The 14,298-nt window shown below is 46.8% G+C and overlaps 1 protein-coding gene across 1 annotated transcript in view; it reads left to right on the top strand.

Annotated features, from left to right (window-relative positions):
• LOC140365137 (calpain-2 catalytic subunit-like) overlaps positions 1-14,298 on the top strand; it is a 161,004-nt gene that overhangs the window by 76,636 nt on the left and 70,070 nt on the right. The gene's annotated exons all lie outside the window — the stretch shown is intronic.

Here is a 14,298-nt window from a genome sequence, read left to right as displayed (position 1 = left end):
CCTCTCTTTAGTCCCTCTTTAGTCCCTCTTTAGTCCCTCTTTAGTCCCTCTCTTTAGTCCCTCTTTAGTCCCTCTCTTTAGTCCCTCTTTAGTCCCTCTTTAGTCCCTCTTTAGTCCCGCTTTAGTCCCTCTTTAGTCCCTCTTTAGTCCCTCTCTTTAGTCCCTCTTTAGTCCCTCTTTAGTCCCTCTTTAGTCCCTCTCTTTAGTCCCTCTTTAGTCCCTCTTTCGTCCCTCTTTCGTCCCTCTTTAGTCCCTCTTTAGTCCCTCTTTAGTCCCTCTCTTTAGTCCCTCTTTAGTCCCTCTCTTTAGTCCCTCTCTTTAGTCCCTCTCTTTAGTCCCTCTTTAGTCCCTCTTTAGTCCCTCTTTAGTCCCTCTTTAGTCCCGCTTTAGTCCCTCTCTTTAGTCCCTCTTTAGTCCCTCTTTCGTCCCTCTTTAGTCCCTCTTTAGTCCCTCTTTAGTCCCTCTTTAGTCCCTCTTTAGTCCCTCTCTTTAGTCCCTCTCTTTAGTCCCTCTTTCGTCCCTCTTTCGTCCCTCTTTCGTCCCTCTTTAGTCCCTCTTTAGTCCCTCTTTAGTCCCTCTCTTTAGTCCCTCTTTAGTCCCTCTTTAGTCCCTCTCTTTAGTCCCTCTTTAGTCCCTCTCTTTAGTCCCTCTCTTTAGTCCCTCTTTAGTCCCTCTTTAGTCCCTCTTTAGTCCCGCTTTAGTCCCTCTTTAGTCCCTCTTTAGTCCCTCTTTAGTCCCTCTCTTTAGTCCCTCTTTAGTCCCTCTCTTTAGTCCCTCTTTAGTCCCTCTTTAGTCCCTCTTTAGTCCCGCTTTAGTCCCTCTTTAGTCCCTCTTTAGTCCCTCTCTTTAGTCCCTCTTTAGTCCCTCTTTAGTCCCTCTTTAGTCCCTCTCTTTAGTCCCTCTTTAGTCCCTCTCTTTAGTCCCTCTTTAGTCCCTCTTTAGTCCCTCTTTAGTCCCTCTCTTTAGTCCCTCTTTAGTCCCTCTCTTTAGTCCCTCTCTTTAGTCCCTCTTTAGTCCCTCTTTAGTCCCTCTTTAGTCCCTCTTTAGTCCCTCTCTTTAGTCCCTCTCTTTAGTCCCTCTTTCGTCCCTCTTTAGTCCCTCTTTACTCCCTCTTTAGTCCCTCTCTTTAGTCCCTCTTTAGTCCCTCTTTAGTCCCTTTTTAGTCCCTCTCTTTAGTCCCTCTTTAGTCCCTCTCTTTAGTCCCTCTCTTTAGTCCCTCTTTAGTCCCTCTTTAGTCCCTCTTTAGTCCCGCTTTAGTCCCTCTTTAGTCCCTCTTTAGTCCCTCTTTAGTCCCTCTCTTTAGTCCCTCTTTAGTCCCTCTTTCGTCCCTCTTTAGTCCCTCTTTAGTCCCTCTTTAGTCCCTCTCTTTAGTCCCTCTTTAGTCCCTCTTTCGTCCCTCTTTAGTCCCTCTTTAGTCCCTCTTTAGTCCCTCTCTTTAGTCCCTCTTTAGTCCCTCTTTAGTCCCTCTTTAGTCCCTCTCTTTAGTCCCTCTTTAGTCCCTCTCTTTAGTCCCTCTCTTTAGTCCCTCTTTAGTCCCTCTTTAGTCCCTCTTTAGTCCCGCTTTAGTCCCTCTTTAGTCCCTCTTTAGTCCCGCTTTAGTCCCTCTCTTTAGTCCCTCTTTAGTCCCTCTTTCGTCCCTCTTTAGTCCCTCTTTAGTCCCTCTTTAGTCCCGCTTTAGTCCCTCTTTCGTCCCGCTTTAGTCCCTCTCTTTAGTCCCTCTCTTTAGTCCCTCTTTCGTCCCTCTTTCGTCCCTCTTTCGTCCCTCTTTAGTCCCTCTTTTTCCCTCTCTTTAGTCCCTCTTTAGTCCCTCTCTTTAGTCCCTCTTTAGTCCCTCTTTAGTCCCTCTCTTTAGTCCCTCTTTAGTCCCTCTTTAGTCCCTCTTTAGTCCCTCTCTTTAGTCCCTCTCTTTAGTCCTGCTTTAGTCCCTCTTTACTCCCTCTCTTTACTCCCTCTCTTTAGTCCCTCTTTAGTCCCTCTTTAGTCCCGCTTTAGTCCCTCTTTAGTCCCTCTTTAGTCCCGCTTTAGTCCCTCTCTTTAGTCCCTCTTTAGTCCCTCTTTCGTCCCTCTTTAGTCCCTCTTTAGTCCCTCTTTAGTCCCGCTTTAGTCCCTCTTTCGTCCCTCTTTAGTCCCTCTTTAGTCCCTCTTTAGTCCCGCTTTAGTCCCTCTCTTTAGTCCCTCTTTAGTCCCTCTTTCGTCCCTCTTTAGTCCCTCTTTAGTCCCTCTTTAGTCCCTCTCTTTAGTCCCTCTTTAGTCCCTCTTTAGTCCCTCTTTAGTCCCTCTCTTTAGTCCCTCTCTTTAGTCCTGCTTTAGTCCCTCTTTACTCCCTCTCTTTACTCCCTCTCTTTAGTCCCTCTTTAGTCCCTCTTTAGTCCCGCTTTAGTCCCTCTTTAGTCCCTCTTTAGTCCCGCTTTAGTCCCTCTCTTTAGTCCCTCTTTAGTCCCTCTTTCGTCCCTCTTTAGTCCCTCTTTAGTCCCTCTTTAGTCCCTCTTTAGTCCCGCTTTAGTCCCTCTTTCGTCCCTCTTTAGTCCCTCTTTAGTCCCTCTTTAGTCCCGCTTTAGTCCCTCTCTTTAGTCCCTCTTTAGTCCCTCTTTCGTCCCTCTTTAGTCCCTCTTTAGTCCCTCTCTTTAGTCCCTCTTTAGTCCCTCTTTAGTCCCTCTTTAGTCCCTCTTTAGTCCCTCTTTCGTCCCTCTTTCGTCCCTCTTTAGTCCCTCTTTAGTCCCTCTTTAGTCCCTCTTTAGTCCCTCTTTAGTCCCTCTCTTTAGTCCCTCTTTAGTCCCTCTTTAGTCCCTCTCTTTAGTCCCTCTTTAGACCCTCTTTAGTCCCTCTCTTTAGTCCCTCTTTAGTCCCTCTTTAGTCCCTCTCTTTAGTCCCTCTTTAGTCCCTCTTTAGTCCCTCTTTAGTCCCTCTCTTTAGTCCCTCTCTTTAGTCCTGCTTTAGTCCCTCTTTACTCCCTCTCTTTACTCCCTCTCTTTAGTCCCTCTTTAGTCCCTCTTTAGTCCCGCTTTAGTCCCTCTTTAGTCCCTCTTTAGTCCCGCTTTAGTCCCTCTCTTTAGTCCCTCTTTAGTCCCTCTTTCGTCCCTCTTTAGTCCCTCTTTAGTCCCTCTTTAGTCCCTCTTTAGTCCCGCTTTAGTCCCTCTTTCGTCCCTCTTTAGTCCCTCTTTAGTCCCTCTTTAGTCCCGCTTTAGTCCCTCTCTTTAGTCCCTCTTTAGTCCCTCTTTCGTCCCTCTTTAGTCCCTCTTTAGTCCCTCTTTAGTCCCTCTCTTTAGTCCCTCTTTAGTCCCTCTTTAGTCCCTCTTTAGTCCCTCTTTAGTCCCTCTTTAGTCCCTCTTTAGTCCCGCTTTAGTCCCTCTTTAGTCCCTCTTTAGTCCCTCTTTAGTCCCTCTTTAGTCCCTCTTTAGACCCTCTTTAGTCCCTCTCTTTAGTCCCTCTTTAGTCCCTCTTTAGTCCCTCTTTAGTCCCTCTCTTTAGTCCCTCTCTTTAGTCCCTCTCTTTAGTCCCTCTTTAGTCCCTCTTTCGTCCCTCTTTAGTCCCTCTTTAGTCCCTCTTTAGTCCCTCTCTTTAGTCCCTCTTTAGTCCCTCTTTAGTCCCTCTTTAGTCCCTCTTTAGTCCCGCTTTAGTCCCTCTTTCGTCCCTCTTTAGTCCCTCTTTAGTCCCTCTTTAGTCCCGCTTTAGTCCCTCTCTTTAGTCCCTCTTTAGTCCCTCTTTCGTCCCTCTTTAGTCCCTCTTTAGTCCCTCTTTAGTCCCTCTCTTTAGTCCCTCTTTAGTCCCTCTTTAGTCCCTCTTTAGTCCCTCTTTAGTCCCTCTTTAGTCCCTCTTTAGTCCCTCTCTTTAGTCCCTCTTTAGTCCCTCTTTAGTCCCTCTTTAGTCCCTCTTTAGACCCTCTTTAGTCCCTCTCTTTAGTCCCTCTTTAGTCCCTCTTTAGTCCCTCTTTAGTCCCTCTTTAGTCCCTCTCTTTAGTCCCTCTTTAGTCCCTCTCTTTAGTCCCTCTCTTTAGTCCCTCTTTAGTCCCTCTTTAGTCCCTCTTTAGTCCCTCTTTAGTCCCTCTCTTTAGTCCCTCTCTTTAGTCCCTCTTTCGTCCCTCTTTAGTCCCTCTTTACTCCCTCTTTAGTCCCTCTCTTTAGTCCCTCTTTAGTCCCTCTTTAGTCCCTTTTTAGTCCCTCTCTTTAGTCCCTCTTTAGTCCCTCTCTTTAGTCCCTCTCTTTAGTCCCTCTTTAGTCCCTCTTTAGTCCCTCTTTAGTCCCGCTTTAGTCCCTCTTTAGTCCCTCTTTAGTCCCTCTTTAGTCCCTCTCTTTAGTCCCTCTTTAGTCCCTCTTTCGTCCCTCTTTAGTCCCTCTTTAGTCCCTCTTTAGTCCCTCTCTTTAGTCCCTCTTTAGTCCCTCTTTCGTCCCTCTTTAGTCCCTCTTTAGTCCCTCTTTAGTCCCTCTCTTTAGTCCCTCTTTAGTCCCTCTTTAGTCCCTCTTTAGTCCCTCTCTTTAGTCCTGCTTTAGTCCCTCTTTACTCCCTCTCTTTACTCCCTCTCTTTAGTCCCTCTTTAGTCCCTCTTTAGTCCCGCTTTAGTCCCTCTTTAGTCCCTCTTTAGTCCCGCTTTAGTCCCTCTCTTTAGTCCCTCTTTAGTCCCTCTTTCGTCCCTCTTTAGTCCCTCTTTAGTCCCTCTTTAGTCCCTCTTTAGTCCCGCTTTAGTCCCTCTTTCGTCCCTCTTTAGTCCCTCTTTAGTCCCTCTTTAGTCCCGCTTTAGTCCCTCTCTTTAGTCCCTCTTTAGTCCCTCTTTCGTCCCTCTTTAGTCCCTCTTTAGTCCCTCTTTAGTCCCTCTCTTTAGTCCCTCTTTAGTCCCTCTTTAGTCCCTCTTTAGTCCCTCTTTAGTCCCTCTTTAGTCCCTCTTTAGTCCCGCTTTAGTCCCTCTTTAGTCCCTCTTTAGTCCCTCTTTAGTCCCTCTTTAGTCCCTCTTTAGACCCTCTTTAGTCCCTCTCTTTAGTCCCTCTTTAGTCCCTCTTTAGTCCCTCTTTAGTCCCTCTCTTTAGTCCCTCTCTTTAGTCCCTCTCTTTAGTCCCTCTTTAGTCCCTCTTTCGTCCCTCTTTAGTCCCTCTTTAGTCCCTCTTTAGTCCCTCTCTTTAGTCCCTCTTTAGTCCCTCTTTAGTCCCTCTTTAGTCCCGCTTTAGTCCCTCTTTCGTCCCTCTTTAGTCCCTCTTTAGTCCCTCTTTAGTCCCGCTTTAGTCCCTCTCTTTAGTCCCTCTTTAGTCCCTCTTTCGTCCCTCTTTAGTCCCTCTTTAGTCCCTCTTTAGTCCCTCTCTTTAGTCCCTCTTTAGTCCCTCTTTAGTCCCTCTTTAGTCCCTCTTTAGTCCCTCTTTAGTCCCTCTTTAGTCCCTCTCTTTAGTCCCTCTTTAGTCCCTCTTTAGTCCCTCTTTAGTCCCTCTTTAGACCCTCTTTAGTCCCTCTCTTTAGTCCCTCTTTAGTCCCTCTTTAGTCCCTCTTTAGTCCCTCTTTAGTCCCTCTCTTTAGTCCCTCTTTAGTCCCTCTCTTTAGTCCCTCTCTTTAGTCCCTCTTTAGTCCCTCTTTAGTCCCTCTTTAGTCCCTCTTTAGTCCCTCTCTTTAGTCCCTCTCTTTAGTCCCTCTTTCGTCCCTCTTTAGTCCCTCTTTACTCCCTCTTTAGTCCCTCTCTTTAGTCCCTCTTTAGTCCCTCTTTAGTCCCTTTTTAGTCCCTCTCTTTAGTCCCTCTTTAGTCCCTCTCTTTAGTCCCTCTCTTTAGTCCCTCTTTAGTCCCTCTTTAGTCCCTCTTTAGTCCCGCTTTAGTCCCTCTTTAGTCCCTCTTTAGTCCCTCTTTAGTCCCTCTCTTTAGTCCCTCTTTAGTCCCTCTTTCGTCCCTCTTTAGTCCCTCTTTAGTCCCTCTTTAGTCCCTCTCTTTAGTCCCTCTTTAGTCCCTCTTTCGTCCCTCTTTAGTCCCTCTTTAGTCCCTCTTTAGTCCCTCTCTTTAGTCCCTCTTTAGTCCCTCTTTAGTCCCTCTTTAGTCCCTCTCTTTAGTCCCTCTTTAGTCCCTCTCTTTAGTCCCTCTCTTTAGTCCCTCTTTAGTCCCTCTTTAGTCCCTCTTTAGTCCCGCTTTAGTCCCTCTTTAGTCCCTCTTTAGTCCCGCTTTAGTCCCTCTCTTTAGTCCCTCTTTAGTCCCTCTTTCGTCCCTCTTTAGTCCCTCTTTAGTCCCGCTTTAGTCCCTCTTTCGTCCCGCTTTAGTCCCTCTCTTTAGTCCATCTCTTTAGTCCCTCTTTCGTCCCTCTTTCGTCCCTCTTTCGTCCCTCTTTAGTCCCTCTTTTTCCCTCTCTTTAGTCCCTCTTTAGTCCCTCTTTAGTCCCTCTTTAGTCCCTCTTTAGTCCCTCTCTTTAGTCCCTCTTTAGTCCCTCTTTAGTCCCTCTTTAGTCCCTCTCTTTAGTCCCTCTTTAGTCCCTCTTTAGTCCCTCTTTAGTCCCTCTCTTTAGTCCCTCTTTAGTCCCTCTCTTTAGTCCCTCTCTTTAGTCCTGCTTTAGTCCCTCTTTACTCCCTCTCTTTACTCCCTCTCTTTAGTCCCTCTTTAGTCCCTCTTTAGTCCCGCTTTAGTCCCTCTTTAGTCCCTCTTTAGTCCCTCTTTCGTCCCTCTTTAGTCCCTCTTTAGTCCCTCTTTAGTCCCTCTCTTTAGTCCCTCTTTAGTCCCTCTTTAGTCCCTCTTTAGTCCCGCTTTAGTCCCTCTTTCGTCCCTCTTTAGTCCCTCTTTAGTCCCTCTTTAGTCCCGCTTTAGTCCCTCTCTTTAGTCCCTCTTTAGTCCCTCTTTCGTCCCTCTTTAGTCCCTCTTTAGTCCCTCTTTAGTCCCTCTCTTTAGTCCCTCTTTAGTCCCTCTTTAGTCCCTCTTTAGTCCCTCTTTAGTCCCTCTTTAGTCCCTCTTTAGTCCCTCTCTTTAGTCCCTCTTTAGTCCCTCTTTAGTCCCTCTTTAGTCCCTCTTTAGACCCTCTTTAGTCCCTCTCTTTAGTCCCTCTTTAGTCCCTCTTTAGTCCCTCTTTAGTCCCTCTTTAGTCCCTCTCTTTAGTCCCTCTTTAGTCCCTCTCTTTAGTCCCTCTCTTTAGTCCCTCTTTAGTCCCTCTTTAGTCCCTCTTTAGTCCCTCTTTAGTCCCTCTCTTTAGTCCCTCTCTTTAGTCCCTCTTTCGTCCCTCTTTAGTCCCTCTTTACTCCCTCTTTAGTCCCTCTCTTTAGTCCCTCTTTAGTCCCTCTTTAGTCCCTTTTTAGTCCCTCTCTTTAGTCCCTCTTTAGTCCCTCTCTTTAGTCCCTCTCTTTAGTCCCTCTTTAGTCCCTCTTTAGTCCCTCTTTAGTCCCGCTTTAGTCCCTCTTTAGTCCCTCTTTAGTCCCTCTTTAGTCCCTCTCTTTAGTCCCTCTTTAGTCCCTCTTTCGTCCCTCTTTAGTCCCTCTTTAGTCCCTCTTTAGTCCCTCTCTTTAGTCCCTCTTTAGTCCCTCTTTCGTCCCTCTTTAGTCCCTCTTTAGTCCCTCTTTAGTCCCTCTCTTTAGTCCCTCTTTAGTCCCTCTTTAGTCCCTCTTTAGTCCCTCTCTTTAGTCCCTCTTTAGTCCCTCTCTTTAGTCCCTCTCTTTAGTCCCTCTTTAGTCCCTCTTTAGTCCCTCTTTAGTCCCGCTTTAGTCCCTCTTTAGTCCCTCTTTAGTCCCGCTTTAGTCCCTCTCTTTAGTCCCTCTTTAGTCCCTCTTTCGTCCCTCTTTAGTCCCTCTTTAGTCCCGCTTTAGTCCCTCTTTCGTCCCGCTTTAGTCCCTCTCTTTAGTCCATCTCTTTAGTCCCTCTTTCGTCCCTCTTTCGTCCCTCTTTCGTCCCTCTTTAGTCCCTCTTTTTCCCTCTCTTTAGTCCCTCTTTAGTCCCTCTTTAGTCCCTCTTTAGTCCCTCTTTAGTCCCTCTCTTTAGTCCCTCTTTAGTCCCTCTTTAGTCCCTCTTTAGTCCCTCTCTTTAGTCCCTCTTTAGTCCCTCTTTAGTCCCTCTTTAGTCCCTCTCTTTAGTCCCTCTTTAGTCCCTCTCTTTAGTCCCTCTCTTTAGTCCTGCTTTAGTCCCTCTTTACTCCCTCTCTTTACTCCCTCTCTTTAGTCCCTCTTTAGTCCCTCTTTAGTCCCGCTTTAGTCCCTCTTTAGTCCCTCTTTAGTCCCGCTTTAGTCCCTCTCTTTAGTCCCTCTTTAGTCCCTCTTTCGTCCCTCTTTAGTCCCTCTTTAGTCCCTCTTTAGTCCCTCTTTAGTCCCGCTTTAGTCCCTCTTTCGTCCCTCTTTAGTCCCTCTTTAGTCCCTCTTTAGTCCCGCTTTAGTCCCTCTCTTTAGTCCCTCTTTAGTCCCTCTTTCGTCCCTCTTTAGTCCCTCTTTAGTCCCTCTTTAGTCCCTCTTTAGTCCCTCTCTTTAGTCCCTCTTTAGTCCCTCTTTAGTCCCTATTTAGTCCCTCTTTAGACCCTCTTTAGTCCCTCTCTTTAGTCCCTCTTTAGTCCCTCTTTAGTCCCTCTTTAGTCCCTCTTTAGTCCCTCTTTAGACCCTCTTTAGTCCCTCTCTTTAGTTCCTCTTTAGTCCCTCTTTAGTCCCTCTTTAGTCCCTCTTTAGTCCCTCTTTAGTCCCTCTCTTTAGTCCCTCTTTAGTCCCTCTTTAGTCCCTCTTTAGTCCCTCTCTTTAGTCCCTCTTTAGTCCCTCTCTTTAGTCCCTCTTTAGTCCCTCTTTAGTCCCTCTTTAGTCCCGCTTTAGTCCCTCTTTAGTCCCTCTTTAGTCCCTCTCTTTAGTCCCTCTTTAGTCCCTCTTTAGTCCCTCTTTAGTCCCTCTCTTTAGTCCCTCTTTAGTCCCTCTTTCGTCCCTCTTTCGTCCCTCTTTAGTCCCTCTTTAGTCCCTCTTTAGTCCCTCTTTAGTCCCTCTCTTTAGTCCCTCTTTAGTCCCTCTCTTTAGTCCCTCTCTTTAGTCCCTCTCTTTAGTCCCTCTTTAGTCCCTCTTTAGTCCCTCTTTAGTCCCTCTTTAGTCCCGCTTTAGTCCCTCTCTTTAGTCCCTCTTTAGTCCCTCTTTCGTCCCTCTTTAGTCCCTCTTTAGTCCCTCTTTAGTCCCTCTTTAGTCCCTCTTTAGTCCCTCTCTTTAGTCCCTCTCTTTAGTCCCTCTTTCGTCCCTCTTTCGTCCCTCTTTCGTCCCTCTTTAGTCCCTCTTTAGTCCCTCTTTAGTCCCTCTCTTTAGTCCCTCTTTAGTCCCTCTTTAGTCCCTCTTTAGTCCCTCTCTTTAGTCCCTCTTTAGTCCCTCTCTTTAGTCCCTCTCTTTAGTCCCTCTTTAGTCCCTCTTTAGTCCCTCTTTAGTCCCGCTTTAGTCCCTCTTTAGTCCCTCTTTAGTCCCTCTTTAGTCCCTCTCTTTAGTCCCTCTTTAGTCCCTCTCTTTAGTCCCTCTTTAGTCCCTCTTTAGTCCCTCTTTAGTCCCGCTTTAGTCCCTCTTTAGTCCCTCTTTAGTCCCTCTCTTTAGTCCCTCTTTAGTCCCTCTTTAGTCCCTCTTTAGTCCCTCTCTTTAGTCCCTCTTTAGTCCCTCTCTTTAGTCCCTCTTTAGTCCCTCTTTAGTCCCTCTTTAGTCCCTCTCTTTAGTCCCTCTTTAGTCCCTCTCTTTAGTCCCTCTCTTTAGTCCCTCTTTAGTCCCTCTTTAGTCCCTCTTTAGTCCCTCTTTAGTCCCTCTCTTTAGTCCCTCTCTTTAGTCCCTCTTTCGTCCCTCTTTAGTCCCTCTTTACTCCCTCTTTAGTCCCTCTCTTTAGTCCCTCTTTAGTCCCTCTTTAGTCCCTTTTTAGTCCCTCTCTTTAGTCCCTCTTTAGTCCCTCTCTTTAGTCCCTCTCTTTAGTCCCTCTTTAGTCCCTCTTTAGTCCCTCTTTAGTCCCGCTTTAGTCCCTCTTTAGTCCCTCTTTAGTCCCTCTTTAGTCCCTCTCTTTAGTCCCTCTTTAGTCCCTCTTTCGTCCCTCTTTAGTCCCTCTTTAGTCCCTCTTTAGTCCCTCTCTTTAGTCCCTCTTTAGTCCCTCTTTCGTCCCTCTTTAGTCCCTCTTTAGTCCCTCTCTTTAGTCCCTCTTTAGTCCCTCTTTAGTCCCTCTTTAGTCCCTCTCTTTAGTCCCTCTTTAGTCCCTCTCTTTAGTCCCTCTCTTTAGTCCCTCTTTAGTCCCTCTTTAGTCCCTCTTTAGTCCCGCTTTAGTCCCTCTTTAGTCCCTCTTTAGTCCCGCTTTAGTCCCTCTCTTTAGTCCCTCTTTAGTCCCTCTTTCGTCCCTCTTTAGTCCCTCTTTAGTCCCTCTTTAGTCCCGCTTTAGTCCCTCTTTCGTCCCGCTTTAGTCCCTCTCTTTAGTCCCTCTCTTTAGTCCCTCTTTCGTCCCTCTTTCGTCCCTCTTTCGTCCCTCTTTAGTCCCTCTTTTTCCCTCTCTTTAGTCCCTCTTTAGTCCCTCTTTAGTCCCTCTTTAGTCCCTCTTTAGACCCTCTTTAGTCCCTCTCTTTAGTCCCTCTTTAGTCCCTCTTTAGTCCCTCTTTAGTCCCTCTCTTTAGTCCCTCTTTAGTCCCTCTTTAGTCCCTCTTTAGTCCCTCTCTTTAGTCCCTCTTTAGTCCCTCTCTTTAGTCCCTCTCTTTAGTCCTGCTTTAGTCCCTCTTTACTCCCTCTCTTTACTCCCTCTCTTTAGTCCCTCTTTAGTCCCTCTTTAGTCCCGCTTTAGTCCCTCTTTAGTCCCTCTTTAGTCCCGCTTTAGTCCCTCTCTTTAGTCCCTCTTTAGTCCCTCTTTCGTCCCTCTTTAGTCCCTCTTTAGTCCCTCTTTAGTCCCTCTTTAGTCCCGCTTTAGTCCCTCTTTCGTCCCTCTTTAGTCCCTCTTTAGTCCCTCTTTAGTCCCGCTTTAGTCCCTCTCTTTAGTCCCTCTTTAGTCCCTCTTTCGTCCCTCTTTAGTCCCTCTTTAGTCCCTCTTTAGTCCCTCTTTAGTCCCTCTCTTTAGTCCCTCTTTAGTCCCTCTTTAGTCCCTCTTTAGTCCCTCTTTAGACCCTCTTTAGTCCCTCTCTTTAGTCCCTCTTTAGTCCCTCTTTAGTCCCTCTTTAGTCCCTCTTTAGTCCCTCTTTAGACCCTCTTTAGTCCCTCTCTTTAGTTCCTCTTTAGTTCCTCTTTAGTCCCTCTTTAGTCCCTCTTTAGTCCCTCTTTAGTCCCTCTTTAGTCCCTCTCTTTAGTCCCTCTTTAGTCCCTCTTTAGTCCCTCTTTAGTCCCTCTCTTTAGTCCCTCTTTAGTCCCTCTCTTTAGTCCCTCTTTAGTCCCTCTTTAGTCCCTCTTTAGTCCCTCTCTTTAGTCCCTCTTTAGTCCCTCTTTCGTCCCTCTTTCGTCCCTCTTTAGTCCCTCTTTAGTCCCTCTTTAGTCCCTCTTTAGTCCCTCTCTTTAGTCCCTCTTTAGTCCCTCTCTTTAGTCCCTATCTTTAGTCCCTCTCTTTAGTCCCTCTTTAGTCCCTCTTTAGTCCCTCTTTAGTCCCTCTTTAGTCCCGCTTTAGTCCCTCTCTTTAGTCCCTCTTTAGTCCCTCTTTCGTCCCTCTTTAGTCCCTCTTTAGTCCCTCTTTAGTCCCTCTTTAGTCCCTCTTTAGTCCCTCTCTTTAGTCCCTCTCTTTAGTCCCTCTTTCGTCCCTCTTTCGTCCCTCTTTAGTCCCTCTTTAGTCCCTCTTTAGTCCCTCTCTTTAGTCCCTCTTTAGTCCCTCTTTAGTCCCTCTTTAGTCCCTCTCTTTAGTCCCTCTTTAGTCCCTCTCTTTAGTCCCTCTCTTTAGTCCCTCTTTAGTCCCTCTTTAGTCCCTCTTTAGTCCCGCTTTAGTCCCTCTTTAGTCCCTCTTTAGTCCCTCTTTAGTCCCTCTCTTTAGTCCCTCTTTAGTCCCTCTTTCGTCCCTCTTTAGTCCCTCTTTAGTCCCTCTTTAGTCCCTCTCTTTAGTCCCTCTTTAGTCCCTCTTTCGTCCCTCTTTAGTCCCTCTTTAGTCCCTCTTTAGTCCCTCTCTTTAGTCACTCTTTAGTCCCTCTTTAGTCCCTCTTTAGTCCCTCTCTTTAGTCCCTCTTTAGTCCCTCTCTTTAGTCCCTCTCTTTAGTCCCTCTTTAGTCCCTCTTTAGTCTCGCTTTAGTCCCTCTTTAGTCCCTCTTTAGTCCCGCTTTAGTCCCTCTCTTTAGTCCCTCTTTAGTCCCTCTTTCGTCCCTCTTTAGTCCCTCTTTAGTCCCTCTTTAGTCCCTCTTTAGTCCCGCTTTAGTCCCTCTTTCGTCCCGCTTTAGTCCCTCTCTTTAGTCCCTCTTTCGTCCCTCTTTCGTCCCTCTTTCGTCCCTCTTTAGTCCCTCTTTAGTCCCTCTTTAGTCCCTCTTTAGTCCCTCTCTTTAGTCCCTCTTTAGTCCCTCTTTAGTCCCTCTCTTTAGTCCCTCTTTAGTCCCTCTTTAGTCCCTCTCTTTAGTCCCTCTTTAGACCCTCTTTAGTCCCTCTCTTTAGTCCCTCTTTAGTCCCTCTTTAGTCCCTCTTTAGTCCCTCTCTTTAGTCCCTCTTTAGTCCCTCTTTAGTCCCTCTTTAGTCCCTCTCTTTAGTCCCTCTTTAGTCCCTCTCTTTACTCCCTCTCTTTAGTCCCTCTTTAGTCCCTCTTTAGTCCCGCTTTAGTCCCTCTTTAGTCCCTCTTTAGTCCCGCTTTAGTCCCTCTCTTTAGTCCCTCTTTAGTCCCTCTTTCGTCCCTCTTTAGTCCCTCTTTAGTCCCTCTTTAGTCCCTCTTTAGTCCCTCTTTCGTCCCTCTTTAGTCCCTCTTTAGTCCCTCTTTAGTCCCTCTTTAGTCCCGCTTTAGTCCCTCTCTTTAGTCCCTCTTTAGTCCCTCTTTCGTCCCTCTTTAGTCCCTCTTTAGTCCCTCTTTAGTCCCTCTTTAGTCCCTCTCTTTAGTCCCTCTTTAGTCCCTCTTTAGTCCCTCTTTAGTCCCTCTTTAGTCCCTCTCTTTAGTCCCTCTTTAGTCCCTCTCTTTAGTCCCTCTCTTTAGTCCCTCTTTCGTCCCTCTTTCGTCCCTCTTTCGTCCCTCTTTAGTCCCTCTTTAGTCCCTCTCTTTAGTCCCTCTTTAGTCTCTCTTTAGTCCCGCTTTAGTCCCTCTCTTTAGTCCCTCTTTAGTCCCTCTCTTTAGTCCCGCTTTAGTCCTTCTTTCGTCCCTCTTTAGTCCCTCTTTAGTCCCTCTTTAGTCCCGCTTTAGTCCCTCTTTCGTCCCTCTTTAGTCCCTCTTTAGTCCCGCTTTAGTCCCTCTTTCGTCCCTCTTTAGTCCCTCTTTAGTCCCTCTTTAGTCCCGCTTTAGTCCCTCTCTTTAGTCCCTCTTTAGTCCCTCTCTTTAGTCCCTCTTTCGTCCCTCTTTCGTCCCTCTTTAGTCCCTCTTTAGTCCCTCTTTAGTCCCTCTCTTTAGTCCCTCTTTAGTCCCTCTTTAGTCCCTCTCTTTAGTCCCTCTTTAGTCCCTCTCTTTAGTCCCTCTCTTTAGTCCCTCTTTAGTCCCTCTTTAGTCCCTCTTTAGTCCCGCTTTAGTCCCTCTTTAGTCCCTCTTTAGTCCCTCTTTAGTCCCTCTCTTTAGTCCCTCTTTAGTCCCTCTTTCGTCCCTCTTTAGTCCCTCTTTAGTCCCTCTTTAGTCCCTCTCTTTAGTCCCTCTTTAGTCCCTCTTTCGTCCCTCTTTAGTCCCTCTTTAGTCCCTCTTTAGTCCCTCTCTTTAGTCCCTCTTTAGTCCCTCTTTAGTCCCTCTTTAGTCCCTCTCTTTAGTCCCTCTTTAGTCCCTCTCTTTAGTCCCTCTCTTTAGTCCCTCTTTAGTCCCTCTTTATTCCCTCTTTAGTCCCGCTTTAGTCCCTCTTTAGTCCCTCTTTAGTCCCGCTTTAGTCCCTCTCTTTAGTCCCTCTTTAGTCCCTCTTTAGTCCCTCTTTAGTCCCTCTTTAGTCCCGCTTTAGTCCCTCTTTCGTCCCTCTTTAGTCCCTCTTTAGTCCCTCTTTAGTCCCTCTTTAGTCCCGCTTTAGTCCCTCTCTTTAGTCCCTCTTTAGTCCCTCTTTCGTCCCTCTTTAGTCCCTCTTTAGTCCCTCTTTAGTCCCTCTTTAGTCCCTCTTTAGTCCCGCTTTAGTCCCTCTTTCGTCCCTCTTTCGTCCCTCTTTAGTCCCTCTTTAGTCCCTCTTTAGTCCCGCTTTAGTCCCTCTCTTTAGTCCCTCTTTAGTCCCTCTTTCGTCCCTCTTTAGTCCCTCTTTAGTCCCTCTTTAGTCCCTCTCTTTCGTCCCTCTTTAGTCCCTCTTTAGTCCCTCTTTAGTCCCTCTCTTTAGTCCCTCTTTAGTCCCTCTTTAGTCCCTC

This window comes from Eucyclogobius newberryi, unplaced genomic scaffold (assembly GCF_026437365.1).
Source record: "Eucyclogobius newberryi isolate DKJ021-1_F unplaced genomic scaffold, fEucNew1.0.hap1 SCAF_183, whole genome shotgun sequence".
NCBI classification, from domain to species: domain Eukaryota; kingdom Metazoa; phylum Chordata; class Actinopteri; order Gobiiformes; family Gobiidae; genus Eucyclogobius; species Eucyclogobius newberryi.
This window is presented reverse-complemented; position numbering and strand designations above follow the sequence as displayed.